The sequence below is a fragment of the Lathamus discolor genome, chromosome 2, assembly GCF_037157495.1.
Source record: "Lathamus discolor isolate bLatDis1 chromosome 2, bLatDis1.hap1, whole genome shotgun sequence".
NCBI lineage: Eukaryota > Metazoa > Chordata > Aves > Psittaciformes > Psittacidae > Lathamus > Lathamus discolor.
In genome coordinates this window covers 158,913,567-158,930,346 of record NC_088885.1, presented here as the reverse complement: position 1 = coordinate 158,930,346, position 16,780 = coordinate 158,913,567, and the positions used below count along the sequence as shown (strand labels likewise).

The window sequence follows — 16,780 nt, the reverse complement described above, 5'->3', positions numbered from 1 at the left end:
GCTGAGGATGTTTGATGTGCTGCAGATGCTTGTTGGGAACCAAATTGAATTCTACATCCTCTTCCTCATGGACTAACAAACTCTCCTCAATCTGCCACATCCTAGGTGCTCCCAAAGGGTGAAAGAAGAGAATTCCCACTTGACCCAGACTCAGTCCCACTTCGGGCATGGTCATGAAGATCTCCCTCTATCATAAGTGACAGCAGAGCTCCACAACCCTCTTTGTCTGGGTTTTTTTCTGAACACATTTAAATAGCCTACTTCCACTTGTACCAAGCAATGCTTCCTGTATCTCTCCTTTTCCTCCACTAGCAGCCTGCAGTCACAGGTAAAATCAGGTTTTGCTGTTCACACTGATAATAAAGGAGAGCCCGTTGCCCCAAAGTTAACAGCCCAAATAGTTAACAACCTGAATAACTACCTAAATTGCAATTAATTAATCAGTCATAGCTACTAAAGCCAAGATCCTTCAAAGTTATTTTGATTGTCTATTTACTTTAGTACCTCCGAGGAACTGAGCTGATCCAGAAAGTGTTTTGTTACTCTCTAGTTTAAGCATTCAGAGCAGGTCCTGAGTGATTGCTGCATTTGAACAAGGAATTTTTTGTCTTTTTCTTATTTATTTTGATCATGACACATGACCAAAATGGGTAATGGGTTAAAACTTAAACAGGGGAAGTTTAAATTGGATATAAGGAGGAAATTCTTTCCTGTTAGGGTGGTGAGACACTGGAATCGGTTGCCCAGGGAGGTTGTGAGTGCTCCATCACTGGCGGTATTCAAGGCCAGGTTGGATGAAGCCTTGTGTTGGATGGTTTAGTGTGAGGTGTCCCTGTCCATGGCAGGGGGGTTGGAACTAGATGATCTTGAGGTCCTTTCCAACCCTAACTATTCTATGATTCTATGACCAAGCCCCAAGAAATCCTAACTCATCATTTTCCATGGGCTTGTTGGGTGACCTGAACGGAATTGCTCCCATCCTTGTATCTGCCATCTAAAGACCAACACTGTGTAAGTCATGTGCGACATCGCGTTCACCATGTGAATTAGGACCCTGTGCCTTTCAAAATCCAAGCAGCTCCCACTGCAAAAGGTAGGCAGGGGTGCATCTGTAGCTCTAACCTCAGTGTTTGGAAAAGCTGAGCTGTTAGGAGCAGATAGAATCCGCTATGGATGGTGAAGGGTTAGCTCCAAGGTTGTAGACTGCTGCCTGAGGCTCTGCATAGCAGAACTTCAGCTCCTCAGCAGTGAAGACCTTGGTTACCTCGCACTCCTTCTAAAGTCAATGGGAAGAGTTGGTGCCTTAAAGCATGATTCAGACTTCAGCTGCCAAGATGTTAGGGGCCAGCTCAGATGGGATGAGAAAGGGCAGGGACAAACATGAGCAGACCTAACTTGCTGTCAGGGGGGCTGGATGGCAGCTCACCCACTGATGCAAGGACTGCAGAGTTCACCTCTTAATGCAAGGATGGGTTATCTTCATCGCAGTCTGGACTCTACACAAGGGCGCAAAAGCATGTGTTACCTTTACAACCGCACACAAGCTGTGTGTTCCTGGCACAGTGCTGCTACACCTCTAAGAGCTCTGCACTGCAGCACGAACCAAGCCTTAACATCTTTATGCCTCAGTAGAAATAACAGGGTTATTGCTCCTGTGGTATGCAAATAATACTCCTTTCTTTTCCTCATCTTGTAGCTGCCATGTAATTTAGCAAACTAATCTTTAGGGCTGGCAATGTCTTTTATTGTCTGTGTGTGTTGGCTGCCTCTGTCTGTCATGGCTAGCTCCTTCTGTTAGATCTCAGAGCACTTTCCAAAAGACTCTGGAGTATTTTGTCCGATTTTCTGGTGGGGGAAACTGAGGCATGAATAAAAGAATTGCTTTGTCCTTAAGCTAGCAAGAGAAGAGGAACAGAGACATGGAGCCCAATTAACCTATATGTTACAGTAGGTTTGAACAACCTGGTCTAGTGGACCATGTCCTTGACTATGGCAGGGAGGTTGGAACTAGATGATCTTTAAGGCCTCTTCCAAATCAAACAATTCTATGACTCTATGAATCTATGAAAAAGAAAGCAACAGCAGAAGCATTCCATAGGAGTGCAAACTATAAGAAAAAAACAACCAGCAAAATAAAGAAAGTGATGCTGGGAATATTCATGCCTCACTCCATCACCTTTTCATCAAGCACCAGTATAGCCCCTGCAGCAGTGATTCACAGTGACTGCAAATCAGAGGTCCAGGGTCTTCTGTCTGACTTCATAAACCAACTGAGCAAGCACTGTGTGTCAGTACCTGCATTCAGTAGCTTCAGTGGGAACATCCCCAGGTATACTGACAGACCCAGTGATGCTCCTACAGTGACAACGGTGAGAGCGCAGGGATTTTTTTCCTCTTCACCCTGATTTGGTTGTTCTGGTTTCATTTTGTTTTGGGGGTTTTGTTCATTTTATTCTGGAGGGAAAGGTTTAAAGCTCCTGCTGAGGATTTCCTTTGTGCTTAGCTGCCTGATCTTTCCGTGCAGGCTCCTGCACCTCAGCAGCAGTGAGATACAGCTGTGGTGCTGTACAGTCAAGGTGAATGCATGCGGACCGATCCCTGCCAGCCCTCTTGGTGAGAAAGGTGGAGAGAGGTATCCTGAGGATGGGGGAGAAGGACAGCAGCAGCAAATCAGGAGTGGAGGCATTAAGCGAAAAAGGCAGAAATCACTAGGAAAAGGAGAGCTGAAGAGCACTGGGAGAGCTGTGAGTACGTGTGGGGGAGAGCTGCGGGCTGGAGCAGCGCTGCGCATGGGGCTCAGGGCACGATGGTTATCAGGGTCTGACATGCGCTGATTGATCAATGTGGGGGCCCCTGTGTCGAAGGGACCTGAACGGTGGCGAGAGGAGGGATCTGTGTGTGTGTGTGGGCTGGGTGAAGGTGCTGGCAGGGCAGCTGCCCCCGCTGCCTGCCACCCACTGCTGTTATTCATCCTGCACCTTCCCTCCACGCCTCCCCAGTAAGCAAGCGCCAACGAGCATGGAACTGCTTTAACCCTTCTCTTAGCTAAGCACAGGGAAACTTGGCAAGTTTTGGCACTGAGGCTTGAGCCAAAGCAGTTTCAGCCAGGAGGGGATGCGGTCACAGGGAGAAGGAGCAGGGAAATAAGCTGCTGTCATTGCTTTTGGCAGCGCTGCATTATGGTCTCTGGGGATTTCTTTACATCCTGCAGTGTGACGTGATTACTAGCATCAGTGGGAGCCTTTCCTTTGCCTTCCTATAGCTGTGGATTAGGCTTCAAAGCAACCTGACCGCAGCTGCCTCCTTGTGCTGTGCTGCAGCTGGGTTAGGGCTGAGCTGCCACTGGCATCTCCGTGAGACTTAGCATCCTCCAATACTGTCCATGAACCCAGTGAGGAGTAAGAACAGGGAAAACACACATGGATTCCCCCTACAGATCTCTTCTACCCTTAAACATCTTTCTCACCATTTGACTGCTTTCCGTTCAGGGGATTTCCTCCCCTGACTGATTTATTTGTTCAGCAACCCATCATAAAACTACTCTAAATGCTCATTGTCATTGTGTCAAGCATTTCTAGACTGCCTGAGGTAATGATGCTGGTGGCTGGCCACCAAGGAGAGAGGTGATGGGAAACACCAGGTCCTCTGCAGGGACTGTTATAGCAAACACAACTGGTCTGTCATGCTCAGTGGGACTAAGGCACGATCTAAAACCTCTTCCCCTCTCTGCCCTAACCGAAATAGATCTATAATGTCCAAAACACCTCCTGAGAATGATTTCTGCCCTCTGCTATTTCCTGAACTGTGCTTGGGAGGACACAAGGCCCATTTAAGCGCTATGGAGGAGCACTGAGTAATGCTCAATCCCAGCCACTGGCCTTATTTAGATTTCCAGCACACTTTTTAAACCATGAGCTCAGCATCAGGTCAGAATCTTGTTGTCAAGACTGCTTGAACTCTGTGCCATCCTACTGCTCTCATGACTAATGAGCCTGGAATCAGATTTTCTTCTGCCCTTGGTGCCCAAGGCTGCATTTCTCCACTGTGGTAGATGAGGTCAGAGCAGTTCAGCACAGGCACAGTCTGTAAACAGTTCTTAAACCTGAGGGCAATACCTGGTATGTGCATACACAACAAACTGAGGTCTGTTTTCATAACAAAATGAAGCCCAAGACATACATCAAATTTCATATATCATTTAATCCTGTATATGGACCATGCAGGGGGCTCTGACCTACTCTTATCCAGTCGGGGATGAGGAAGCTTATGCCTAATTTAGATGTAGGCATAGACAGTAGGAGTAAAGAGATGTTTTCTACTTGGTGCATCCTTCAGGTAGAGGATCCTACCTGAGTGAATCATCAGATCTGCAAAGGGCTCTACTGAAGAAGGTAGATTTAGGTTAGATATAAGGAAGAACTTCTTCCCTGTGAGGGTGCTGAGGCACTGGCACAGGGTGCCCATAGAAGCTGTTGCTGCCCCATCCCTGGCAGTGTTCAAGGCCAGGTTGGAAGGGGCTTGGAGCAACCTGCTCTAGTAGAAGATGTCCCTGTCCATGGCAGGGGTTGAAACTGGATGCGCTTTAAGGTCCCTTCCAGTCCCTTTCAACACAAACTTTTCTATGATTTTAGATTGGATCTAAGGAGGAAATTCTTTCCTGTGAGGGTGTTGAGGCACTGGAATGGGTTGCCCAGGGAGGTTGTGAGTGCTCCATCCCTGGCAGTGTTCAAGGCCAGGTTGGATGAAGCCTTGGGTGGGATGGTTTAGTGTGAGGTGTCCCTGCCCATGGCAGGGGGTTGGAACTGGATGATCTTGAGGTCCTTTCCAACCCTAACTTTTCTATGATTCTATGATTCTATGATTCAATCAATGAGCAACTGTTATACTTACTGTTGTCCTGACTAAGCAGGAGGAAAATGCATGTTCTGTTCCTACCTGTTAGTTGGTGGTGGCTGATAAAAGCATTCGACCAGAGGGACTGTCCTGGGTTCAGCAGTAGCAGTCATTTTTCTCCTTCTTAGTAGCTAGTGCAGTGCTGTGTTTTCATTTTTTGGCCTGGGAACAGTGCTGATAACGCCGATGTTTTCAGTTGCTGCTCGAATGTTTGGTCTGGCCAAGGACTTTGTGAGCCTCATGCTCTGCCAGGGAGGAGGGGAGGCTGGGAGGAAGCAGAGACAGGACACCTGACCCAAACTGACCAAAGAGGTATTCCATACCACAGCACGGCATGCCCAGGATGTAACCAAGAGTTACCCAGAAGGGCTGGGACTGCAGGGTTGGATGAGGTATCAGTCGGTGCTTGGCTGGGGGGAGTGGGGCAAGTTATTCTGTTGGCTGGTGCTGAGGTGTTGTATTCTCTTCCCTTGTTATTTCCTTCATCATTAATATTATATGTGATTTGTGTTATACCTTAGTTACTAAACTGTTCTTATCTCAACCCGTGGGAGTTGCATTCTTTTCAATTCTCCTCTCTGTCCCTCCAGGAGCAGGGGGAGGGCAAGAAGGGGGGCAGTGAGTGAACGAGGTTTGTGGTTGGGTTTAAACCACGACAGGGACCCATGGTATTTCATCAAGACTTAAGCACGTCAAGATGTCATTGAGTTACACACAAGTCATTATTAATATCCGGCTCAGGGAAGTCATCTCCCTGCAGGGAGATACAGGGAAGTGCTGCAGGATCTGATAAGGTTATGTCCAGAGTTTAAAGAGCATCACTAGAATAAAAGGGAAAAAGAGTGTGTCTCTGCCCTGTTATGGAGAAGAGACCGGATGATTACTGGGGTTGATCTTTGAGAAATCAATAGTCAAAGTTTCTCTACTTCTCACTTCTTTCTTTGGACAACTGGTAATTCAGGTCTTGTCTCTGCTGTTTGCCGGAAGGGCTCCACAGAGCAGGAATTAATCAGAAAAGGACAGGGCACCAAACACAAAACACAGTCACTCAGTTGCACAACTCTTTGGCATGCCCACACATCGAATATTATCATTTTATAAAGGTCAGTGCAAGAGTTGAAAAGGTTCAGAAAAGGGCAGAAAACTTTATCAGAGATGTGGAGATGTTCCCCTGTGAACAATAGGTACACACGCCAGAACTTTTCCGTCTAGAAAAAGAGATTTTAGGGAGAGGATTTGCTTCAAGGTCAGTTGTGATTCAGACTAAAGTTAAATTTCTTTTTTGATAGGGTATTTTTCGTTTTCCCAAATCACAGTTGTGATTTACTGCATGGCTCCATACACCAGTGAGTCAACATTAGTACCTCTTTATGGAGCAGGCCATGACATAGGACTAAGAAGAGGCAGTTGAAGGTTGAGGGAACAAAAAAACCCAACCCCTTATATCACTATTTTTGCTGAAGACTTTGTATCGTAAAACTGTGTCCCTGTTTCGAAGGGAATAGGTGAAGTTGGCAGGGATCTCTGGAGGTCGTCTTGTCCAACCCCTTGCTAAAGAAAGGCCACCAACTACCAGTTGCCTAAGACTGTGTTCAGGCAGCTTTTGGGCATCCACAAGGATGATGGCTCCATATCTCTGAGAAACCTGTGCCAGTGCTCAGTCATTCACACAGTCAGAAGTATTTCCTGGTGGTCAGAGGGATTTTGTGCCCATTGTCTGTTGCCCTGCCACTGAGGATCACTGAAAAAAGCCTGTCTATGCCCTCTTTGCACTCTCCTTTCAGGTATACACATATATTGATATGATACCCCCTCATACTTCACCAGGCTGAACAGCTCTCTCAGTCTTTCCTCACAGGAGAGATGCTTCAGTTCTTTCATCATCTTCCTGGCCCCCCTCTTGTATACCCATGTCTCCCTTATAAAACACTAAGCACAAAAGCCTGCAGGAAAACACTGCTGAAGCCCGGGATTGAACCAGGGACCTTTAGATCTTCAGTCTAACGCTCTCCCAGCTGAGCTACTTCAGCCCTGCTGGGGCACTGATTTTCATGATACCTGTTGCAATATAGAGATCCTTCAGACTTTTACTCTTCAAACTGGCTCAGTGGACACATAGCTTTTGTCCTGCCACTGGGGACCACTGAGAAGAGCCTGACTCCATCTCCTTTACACCCTCCCTTCAGAAACTTATATATATATTGTTAAGGTTACAAGAGTCTTCCCCTCTCCAGGCATTCCATGGGACTGTGTGTGGCTGGACTACAAAGGATTTCAGAAGAGAGAAGTGCAGAAAGTGAGTGTCATCATTGTTACACACTGGTTGCCCTAAAACCTGACTTCTTCCTTAGATTGAGAAGTCTTCAATCTACAGTTTGCTAGGAGAATACAACAGAGATATCATTCTGTGATTTTCTTCTTGACATTGTAGTTCTTTCCCCTGATTCACTGCTGCCCCAGTTTCCCTTCTTAGTCCGCTGTGCAGAAGCAATGTCCTCACAAATAATGCAGCCATAGACTAGTGACAACCAGGGTAGGAAAACCCTTATAGCCTCTGGGATTTGGGTGGAGTTTGACCTGCCTATTGTCCTGCAGGCAATTGAACCATGTCTTTTGTCTCAATCACCTCACAAGGTCTCCATTCAGGCTGCTGGAATACATACATTCAGTACTGTTTGTGATGTTTTAGGATACCACAGCTATTCCACAGCTGCTACTCCAAAGGACTGAAGCCTTTCTTCATGACCCATATCACATCTTGCAACCCTGTAATGACAGTTTAAATGCTCTTGAGCTTCTTAAAAGTCAGCAGGTACCTAAGAAAATAAAATGTGCCCTCCTAGGTCAGATCTGTGGTCCATCTAGTCCAGTTTTTTGTCTCTGAAAATGGCTCAGGGAGATGCTCCATAGAGATCATAAGAGTGTAGCTGCAGACCATTCCCCTTGTGCCATATTCAAGAAGCTGGAAGAAATAGCTCCACTTGGTTGTTCAGTATCTGGCACTGGATCTATCACCAAAGCTGAAGCCGATGTTTAAACACATGGGAGAAACATCAACTGTCAGAGACCAGTAAGGTCAACAATTAAATCTTTGGATAAGAATGGCTGTGGTAGATAAATACACACAATAAGTATTATTCTTAGAGCCACATTTTCACTAGAAACACCCCTCCAAGCAGGTTTTCTCAGGGGCTGGACTAAGGTGTCACTCCATAAAGCCTGTATCATCTATGCCCTGTTGGCTCCATGTGAGTGGGCAGCAAGAAGCCATCTGCAGGCTCTTCATAGGAAAGGGAGACTTGCCAAGTCAACTTATCTGGAAGCCTGGCTCAGCGTTGACATAGCTCTGCCCTTCCAGCTGTCCCATTTTTGCTTCGCCAGCTTTCTCCTTGTCAAGGAAAGAGACTGCAGAAACCAAAGCAGTTCTCTTTCTCACCAGCTTTCCTCAGACAGGAAGAAACGATCCCAAATGGGAACTGTGGGATTTGGCAGCCCACTCTGCCTTGCTGGAAATACTCAAGCTTCAGCTGGGTACAAAATTCCTACTAAAAGATGTTCTACACTACTTTGCAAATGCTAGCAGCACTGGTGGAAATGATGAAGTGAAGGATCCGATAAAGCACATGACTTGGAGGAAGTGCTATATTGCAGTTAAATTAGAAATCTCAGAAGATGACTTTCTGGGAAGTTGACTTATTCAGATGGTGAAAACATCACAGCTGAAAGTCTCTGAGCAAAGTTGTCAGAAGGAAGACTTTTGTTTCCAGTTTGACGTGTCATTTGGAAGAAGCTGGAAGCTTAAACTTCCTGTCATTGAAGGCAAGTAAATTAAACCTGCCTTCTGGCTCAATTCAGACCTAAGGGCTGGCATTCCATAGATAGCTGTGCTGTGGGGAGCGAATGAAGTGAATGGAGTGAAGTTGGGATGAGTGCCCTGGTTGCCTCCTAGGTAGGCCAAAATTGCAGCTTTCAGCAGATGCTGCTATTTTCAAGTCTTCAAGTCAAGGTTGGAAGGGGCTTGGAGCAACCTGGTCTAATGGAAAGTGTTCCTGCCCATGGCAGGGGATTGGAACTGAATGAGCTTTAAGATCCCTTCCAACCCAAACCATTGTATGAGTCTATGAAAAATACTCTGTTGCCATGGCACTTATGTCTTTTCATGGTTTCCTCAGGCCACTTGTGTGCCCTTCACACCAGGGGATCTGTAGAGTGTGGACTGCCCATACTCAAAGTTCCCTTTTGTCCTCTCTCATCTGCCCTCATTTTCCCTTCAAAAACTCCTGTTTCAATTTCATCTTGAATCGTGCCTGGTTCGGTTTGGTGTCCTCATCCCAGGAAGGATGTGAAACCTAAGCAGTGGGAAGGTGTAATAGTCACTTCTGCACAGGAAATTGCTGCGTAGACAGTATTCAATTTGGGGAATAAAAAAAAAAAAAGGGTAAAAAGAAGGATATTATAGGATCTAAAGAGGAGTTATTAGGGGTTGACTTCTTATTGACTCTTCTGGTGAAGGAACTAAGGGTTAGCAGTTGAAATGAGCAACTGCCAAGCTCAGAACAAAGTCAAAGGGGGAGTTTCTTCACACGAGATCTGGTTACCTGTTCAACTCCCTGACACAGGGGATTATAGAGCCCCAAAATATACAGGCATTCAAATTATGACTGGGCAGCTTTATGGAAGAAAAAACGTCCATGAAGAGGGTGCAAATATGAAACCAGATACTTTTTGCTGTTATTATACTCTTTCAAAGGTATTAGCTCATGGAAAACATTGCAGATTGGGTTCTGAGCTAGATGTTCTTCTGTGAATGTTTCTGGCACCTTCTTGTACTCATGCCCTGGCTTGAGACTTCGGGATAAGTGTCAGCCTGTTAAACCATATTGGCACAATGTGCTGGAGGTGTTAATTCATGCCATCAGCCAATTGTTTGATCTACCGCTCCCACACAGGTGATTGAGGCTTCGGTCGTGTGAAACTTAAAGCTGGAGATCCCTCTGTCCCCACTATCCTTCCTCCCATTCTTCTAGTTTTCCTGTCACACAGGGCTGATCTGCCTGTGCTTGTTTGTGTATTCATCTGGCATCAGCCAGATGCAGCTTCCAAATGTTATTGCATTACATCCATGCAGAAACCTATCACTGAATGCTTATCCCAACAGCTGACATGCCTGGCCATGTCAGGAGGCATGAAGATGGCCATTATGGGCCAATGTGGGTTCATCACCCCTTGCTGAGTGCCCTGTTCTTTTTAATGGGGGTCAATGCATCAACCAGATGGAGGTGCAGAGAGGTGACCTTTTCTACCCAACTCAGCACATCAGATTTGTCACAGATCTTAGCTTTCATTGCAAAGTTCCTGGCACAAACCATGCCACTGATGGGATTTCGCCCTGTTTCTCCACTCTTCATCCTGCTGTCTGCACCAGGGGAGTGACAGAAAACTGCAGGGTTGAGATGCTCTTGCTTTTCACCTACTGACTTGGCTCAGATGTGTCAAATAAAGCACATGTTCCTCCTTTAGGTTTCTTGATGTTTTTCTGTCTCATTACACTGAGTGGGCTTCTGGTTTACTTGAAAAGCAGTTTTAGTGATTATCTCTATTTTGCTGTCGCTATTTTCTTTTCTTTCTCCAGACTTTTCTGAAAATGATCTAATTAAGAACATGGAACTCCTGTTTCTGAGAAAAAGAAAAAAGGTTCCTTGAGGTTTGCAAAGGTCTCCCAGCAGGAAAGTTGACTTGTCTCCATTTTCCCTGCAGTTCAACAGACCCCCAAGTGAGCCCATTTGCAAAAACAGGCCACAAAATATGCAACAGCAGCAGCAGTAGCTCTGCAATGTAAGGCTCCAGCAGGCAACAAGCTATGTTTGCAAACTTCATCTTTGATGGTAGTTTCATATGTTAGGGAAAGGGTGAAATAATGGCACAAAGGGGACTGTGGGTGCTTTCTACCTACTACAACAGCTGTGAGGGGATGTACTAAAGAGGATGGAATATGTGGCCTGAGATAACTCAATTGTTATGCTGGGGACATAAATGCATCTTTGAAAAACAGAGTTAATGAAGCCTGGCTGCCAAACTATACTTGTTACACAGCCCTTTTCCCTCTCCCTCCTTACGTGTGATATGTAAAAGATGCTGAGATTGCAAGCCCATCCTTCAGTGGGGGGGTCTCGCTAAGGGGTTCTTTAAAACTTTCCTTTAAGGTTTGGCTTTTAGGAATCCAAGCTATGAATAACAGCACTGCTGCACTTATAAGCACTGGGCTTAAAACATGTACTTTGGACAGAGAGATGCAGTCTGTGGTCCTGCTGCTGCCTAGGAGAAATGATCTGCATCTGAGTAATATCTGCAATGTCTGCCCTATAGCAAAATGCCCACATACTCACTGATAGGGAGACACAGAGAGAAGAACAAAACCCTACCTGGCATTTAGGTTCACCCCAAGTCTGAATCACTCTTTTTCTGAGAAAACTCTTTCAGTGTTTGCTCTAGTGACTCTGTTATGTAAAGAGAAAAACCTGATTGATCTTGGATGTGTTTCACTCAGACTGATGGGGCAATTTGGAAAAGCAGAGGTCTGTGTTCATCCAATTCTTGTTTTCAGATAAAGGAAGGTATTTGAGACAGAACTTTCTAAGCTTTAGAAGGGTATCCCAGCTACTGTGCAGATAAGAAAGCGCAATAACCATATCCTTGGTTGTGTCCTTCATGGACCCAGGCTGACCAGACAGCAAGAATACAGCTAGTCTGAGAGTTTTGTCTTGGAGCTAAGCACTGAGAGACACAATTTTGTGCCATTTACTGAATATTGCAGTGCTGCAGTTATGCTCAGCACACAAGTCCTGTTGCTTTTCCCAGGCTTAATAACATTTGCAGCCCCTGCTCTGCCTCCACAAACTCACAGTGCACTGTGCCTTCTTTCGAGACGGTTCGCCCACTGCCATTCCAACCCAGCTGAACTTCAGAAGGATACACCAAATGCATTCGGGAATCACTTCTTTAATAACTTTCAATAGACCAGAGCAACCAAATAGTTACTAAGAAGGCAGAAAACAGTGCCATTTGTACAGTGCTATTTGTAAAAATAACAGGTGTATTAAAGTGTGTAGGGGTATGAAGGGATGTTTGCAAGACACTGATATACAAACCAGGTGGCACACTACCTCATTAGCAAGCTACTTGTTCTTGCCAAACAGGCTTTGGTGAGATTCCCTGAGAGGTTTCCCAGAAACTCATAAAATTAGTAGTAAACAGCCCTTGTTAGGGGTTGTGAAGGATTTTCTGACTCTGTCTCACATCGCAGCATCCTTCTGAAGTTTTCCTCTGTTTAGCAAAACATCCAGAAGTTACTGAAAGAACAGGGAACAAAAGAGGGGGAAGAAGGCAGAATCCACAGTGTTCTTATGAAAAGCATAAGCATTGCTTGGACAGTGATGGTATCTTGCTGTATAAATGGGTTTGTTACTTAACTCTGGTGATTCATTCTGTCAGGCACAGGGATGAGGCAGCTGCCAAATTTGATGCTGGGAAGGAATTTTCTTTCCCAGAACAGATTGGTAGGGGATTTGCAAACCTGGAGAGGTCAAGGAAATGAGCCAGATATTGTTATGATGAACATGGGGACACACAGGGGGAATGTCCCAGAGCACAACAGCACTATCACGTTCCTACATCATGGGACCAAGCGTACCCTGAGAATCAGTGCGCAACCCTTAAGGCCTTTTCCTCTCACCTCCAGTAGACCTGTAACCCCTAATGGGATGATTTTGGTGGACTAAGTAAGTGTACTGTCCTGTTTCCTACAGATGAATACTAGAGCAATGAGTCTTTTCATACTTTTCACATCATCTATTTCATCCACGTTTCTAAATAAAGCCTAATCTGAAGCTCCATGAGTCCTACCTGTTGGGTGTTTGGGGTAGCATTGCTTTTTTCTCTTGTTTTTAAAGAGTGTCTAAAGAACATGTTCCAGCTGCCTGGAAGGAAAGAGCCAGAAAGCAAAAAGAGAACAAAGGAAAACAGTGGAGACATTTAATTGAGATAATTTTAGCTGTTCCAAATGCCACAGGCAATCTGCACAAATATTTGGAGAGAGGAGATGAGGAAGGAAAAAGTAAAAAGTTCTATGTTGATCGGTCAGTCCCCAAATGAAGAAGAAAATGTCCTTTTAGAGACCAAGCAGGACCCTACCTGGCAGCTCTTGGGTAATTGCCTTTCATAGAATCATGGAATCATAGAATGGTTTGGGTTGGAAGGGACCTTAAGATCATCCAGTTCCAACCCTCTGCCATGACACTAGACCATGCCACCCAAGGCCCTGTCCAACCTGGCCTCGAACCTGGCTTTTGAGCCTCTGGGGTTTCCTCTGCACTGTCAAACCACAACTCAAACTCATCCAGACCTAATAGGACTTGATGGGGAAACCCTCTGTTTATGGGGCTGAGGAAAGAAATAAGGCACTTTCAGAGCCCATGAACAGGGATGGCCTGCTCTGTATGGGGTGATTCCAAACTCGTGGTCTGAAGCCTTGTGTCTTAGGTGAACACCTGATGAGACCCTTCTGGGTAAGGACAAGATATGGGGGGTTGGAACTGGATGATCTTAAGGTCCTTTCCTACCCAAATGATTCTATGGTTGCTCTTAGTGGGATCCCTATGCTTTGTGTGTGACTTAATACGCACAGAGGGGAGATGATGTTAGCTATCCTGTGAGGTATGGGATGCATGGGGCATATATTCCAAGATTTAAGACTGGCAAATCTACACCTTGGTCTGGTCTGGTGGATGTTTGACCAGTTATCCAACGTTATCAGAAAATAGCTGATTTGCTATGCGTAGGTCAGAGCTCTTCAGTTGTAAAGAAATCACAGTTCATGTCCTAGTTAAAAGAGAGGTGTTTTGAACATGCTTTTAGCAACTCCTAGGAAGAGCACCTACCCCATGACTGTTCTATGCAATGCCAGCCCCCTTGTTAGTAATGTAAGTGAGAAATATGATTTTAAGACACACAAACCCCCCAAACTAGAGCTTTGGGTACAGGTTGATGTTCAGTGAGGTTCCTGCACAACTACTGGCAGAAACACAGGGCTACCCTGATGGGATTGTGTTGCCCTCACAAGACTTGACATTTCAGACAGATGGTGCTTTTCGCACCCATCACATGCAAAACATGGGGAAGGAGCTGAAGGATTTTGGAGATCAAGCAGTGGATGTCAAGGAGGGGTCTGCATGTGTTCATTGTGGGGCCATAAAGCTCTGAATCTTAGTGTTTCCCCCTCTTTTAGTCCCTAAGCATCATTTCACAGAGCCTTCCTGGCACTGAGCAAAGCAGCACTGCAGGGACTCTCCCCACCTCCATTGCAGAGCTTGGTGAGGAGCAGAAATGGCTATAACCCCCCTCCCAGGAGCAGGCACCACACTTGGGCAGCCATTGCCACAGCATCCCTATTTCAACAATGCCCTGTGGGTACTGCCTTGGCCCGCTTCCCCCCCATTGCAAAGCTCACCTGGCAGCTTTTCTCCCTCCCCTGTTTGCAGGTAGGAGGGAAAAGGCAGGAGCATGCAGCAGATCCAACACACTCTTTGCTCATCTTTTCCCCTGCCCCTCTCCCTGCTCCCACTCCCCCCTTCTCCCCCACACACCCACCCACCCACCTCTGTGTCTCATTATAGGGATGGCTCAGCACGCCTCAGGTAGCCGCGGGGATGGATACTAACCTCTGCCAGGCTTTTCGTTAGGGAACCCGTTAACATGGAGCTGCTGCCTTTCCCTCCCCTTCCTCTCTGCAGCCAAACACGACTGCTGGAAACAGGCAGAAAATGGGGGAGTGAGGTGGGAAATCCAGGACTCTGCGTCCTCCCCCACAGCGTGGGATGGGGTTTCTTTGAGAAGGTCAATGGTGAGGCCACCATCTGTGTCAAGCAGGGAGAAGCAGCGGTAACTGGCAGAGCAGCGCTGGCTCCGTTGGACAGATGCTCCTGCATCTCCCCCCAGATCCTTCCCTATCGCTGTTGCAACATTCCTGCTAAGAACCATGGAGCGCTTAAACCCTATTGTGATGGGAGGGAGCTGCTATGGCTGAAATCGGGAGTGCAGTAACAGGGATGTGCTGCCTATCCTATCCCCTTAGTCCTATAGCAAGATCAGCTCTCCCAAGGTCAAGTCTGAGAGACATTAAGAAAGTACTCTAAATCTTTGTGGATCTTTCGCTAAAATCAAGCATAAATAACCCTGGCTACAACTGTAGCTTCTGGGCTTTCCTTTTTTCTTTTCCCCTTTTTTGTTTTTTTTCCCTTTTTCTTTTTTCTTTTCTCCTTTTTTTCCTTTTTTTCTTCTTTTTCTTTTCTCCTTTTCTTCTTTTTTTTTCTTTTCTCCTTTTCTTCCTTTTTTTTCTTTTTTCCTTTTCTTCTTTTTTTTTTCTTTTATTTATTTTTCTTTTTTTTCTTTTATTTTTTTTTTCTTCCGTTTTCCCCCATTTTGGCCTTGCTGATGTTGAACACATCTGTAGGGATGTATGTTCCCTTCTCAGCAGTCTTCCTTTCAGCTGGGACCAGCCTTCTTGAGAGATAGCCTCTACAAGAAGAAGGGAGATCGAATAAATTCCCATGATCATATGGGGAGACACTAGCAAGGGGAAGACTGGTGTCAGGATCACTTTAGTCCCAGATTTATCCTTCTTAATCCTGCCCTTAAAGGGTGCTTTGTCCCCCATCCTTGTTCCCCTTGTTGTCCCAGAGCAGACTGCATCTCCTGTAGGACCTGCATCCCCTGCCCCATGGACCTTCCAGGCCTTCAAGCCCTAAACAGGTTCTACCCCCACACCTTCACCTAACCCCCCTAATCGCTACATGCTCCCAAACACACACCTTTCTTAGTGCTTTTCTCCCATGGACATGGTGATCTCCAGCCTGAGACCACCAAGCAGCTATGTTGAGTGTTGGGGTAATGGTGTACCAGAAAACAGTGGCACTGTGATGAAGTTTTGGGGGAAGGAAAAGCTTCTGGAGAGCTTTATACAGCAACTCACTCCCCAGCTCCTGCTAGCCCTCATATAATGTGTCTTTTAGTGATGTTTGGGGTCTCATACACTTGGAAAGAAGAAATGAGCACAGTCTGCTGCTTGCTTCTCACGTTCCTCTCTTTCCTTTGTGCTTCCCTGCTGTCCCTAATTACCCATTTCTCATTTACAGGGACTTAAATAATGGAAATGGGAAAGCTGGTTGAATTAAACTGGAATGAGGATGTGCTGAATGAGGCTCTCTTCCCTTTAGAAGCAACCTAACATTAACCTTTCTGTTATTAGTGCTGCAGCCACCCCATTGCCACATGAGGCAGATGCTGTGTTGTTATCTTGAGCTGAGGGGACACAACTCCACACTGACTCAAGCTGTGGCTCCCTATGGCTAAGAAATATTAGCAACAAAGAGCAAGGATGCTTAGGGGGAATCCTTTTTTAACAGCAATGCTTGGGGAAGACAGAAATAAGAGAAATAGCTTAGAAGGAGGAAAAGCAAAAGAAAAAGTTGGAAAAAGGTAAATTGAGTCAACACTGAGTGACAGAATTGTTAAAACTATTCGAGCTGTGGCCTAGTTTATGGCTTCAAGGCAATGATGGATATGAATGCAGCTAGCTGGGAACTGACAGATATTAACACTCAGAGCCCTGGAGACATGGATTTGGCTGTCAACAGCAACATCACGTCCCGTTGTGACCATGGAAATGCCCTGTGTCCCTTTGGACAAAGTTAGCTGGAGGTATCCAAACGAGCACGGCTTTTGTTGCAGCTACACCTCTTGGAGGATATACCACAATATTGTGTGAAAAGAGGCTTTGGCATCCCCTCCAAATCTGAGCATTCCTTAGCTTCCTCTGATGTTTCCCCTCAAG

At 45.9% G+C, this 16,780-nt stretch overlaps 1 non-coding gene across 1 annotated transcript; it reads right to left on the bottom strand.

Annotated features, from left to right (window-relative positions):
* Positions 1-6,850: 6,850 nt before the first annotated feature.
* TRNAF-GAA (transfer RNA phenylalanine (anticodon GAA)) lies at positions 6,851-6,923 on the bottom strand. The gene has a single exon. It is a non-coding gene; the product is annotated as a tRNA-Phe (tRNA).
* Between the last annotated feature and the right edge of the window lie 9,857 nt (positions 6,924-16,780).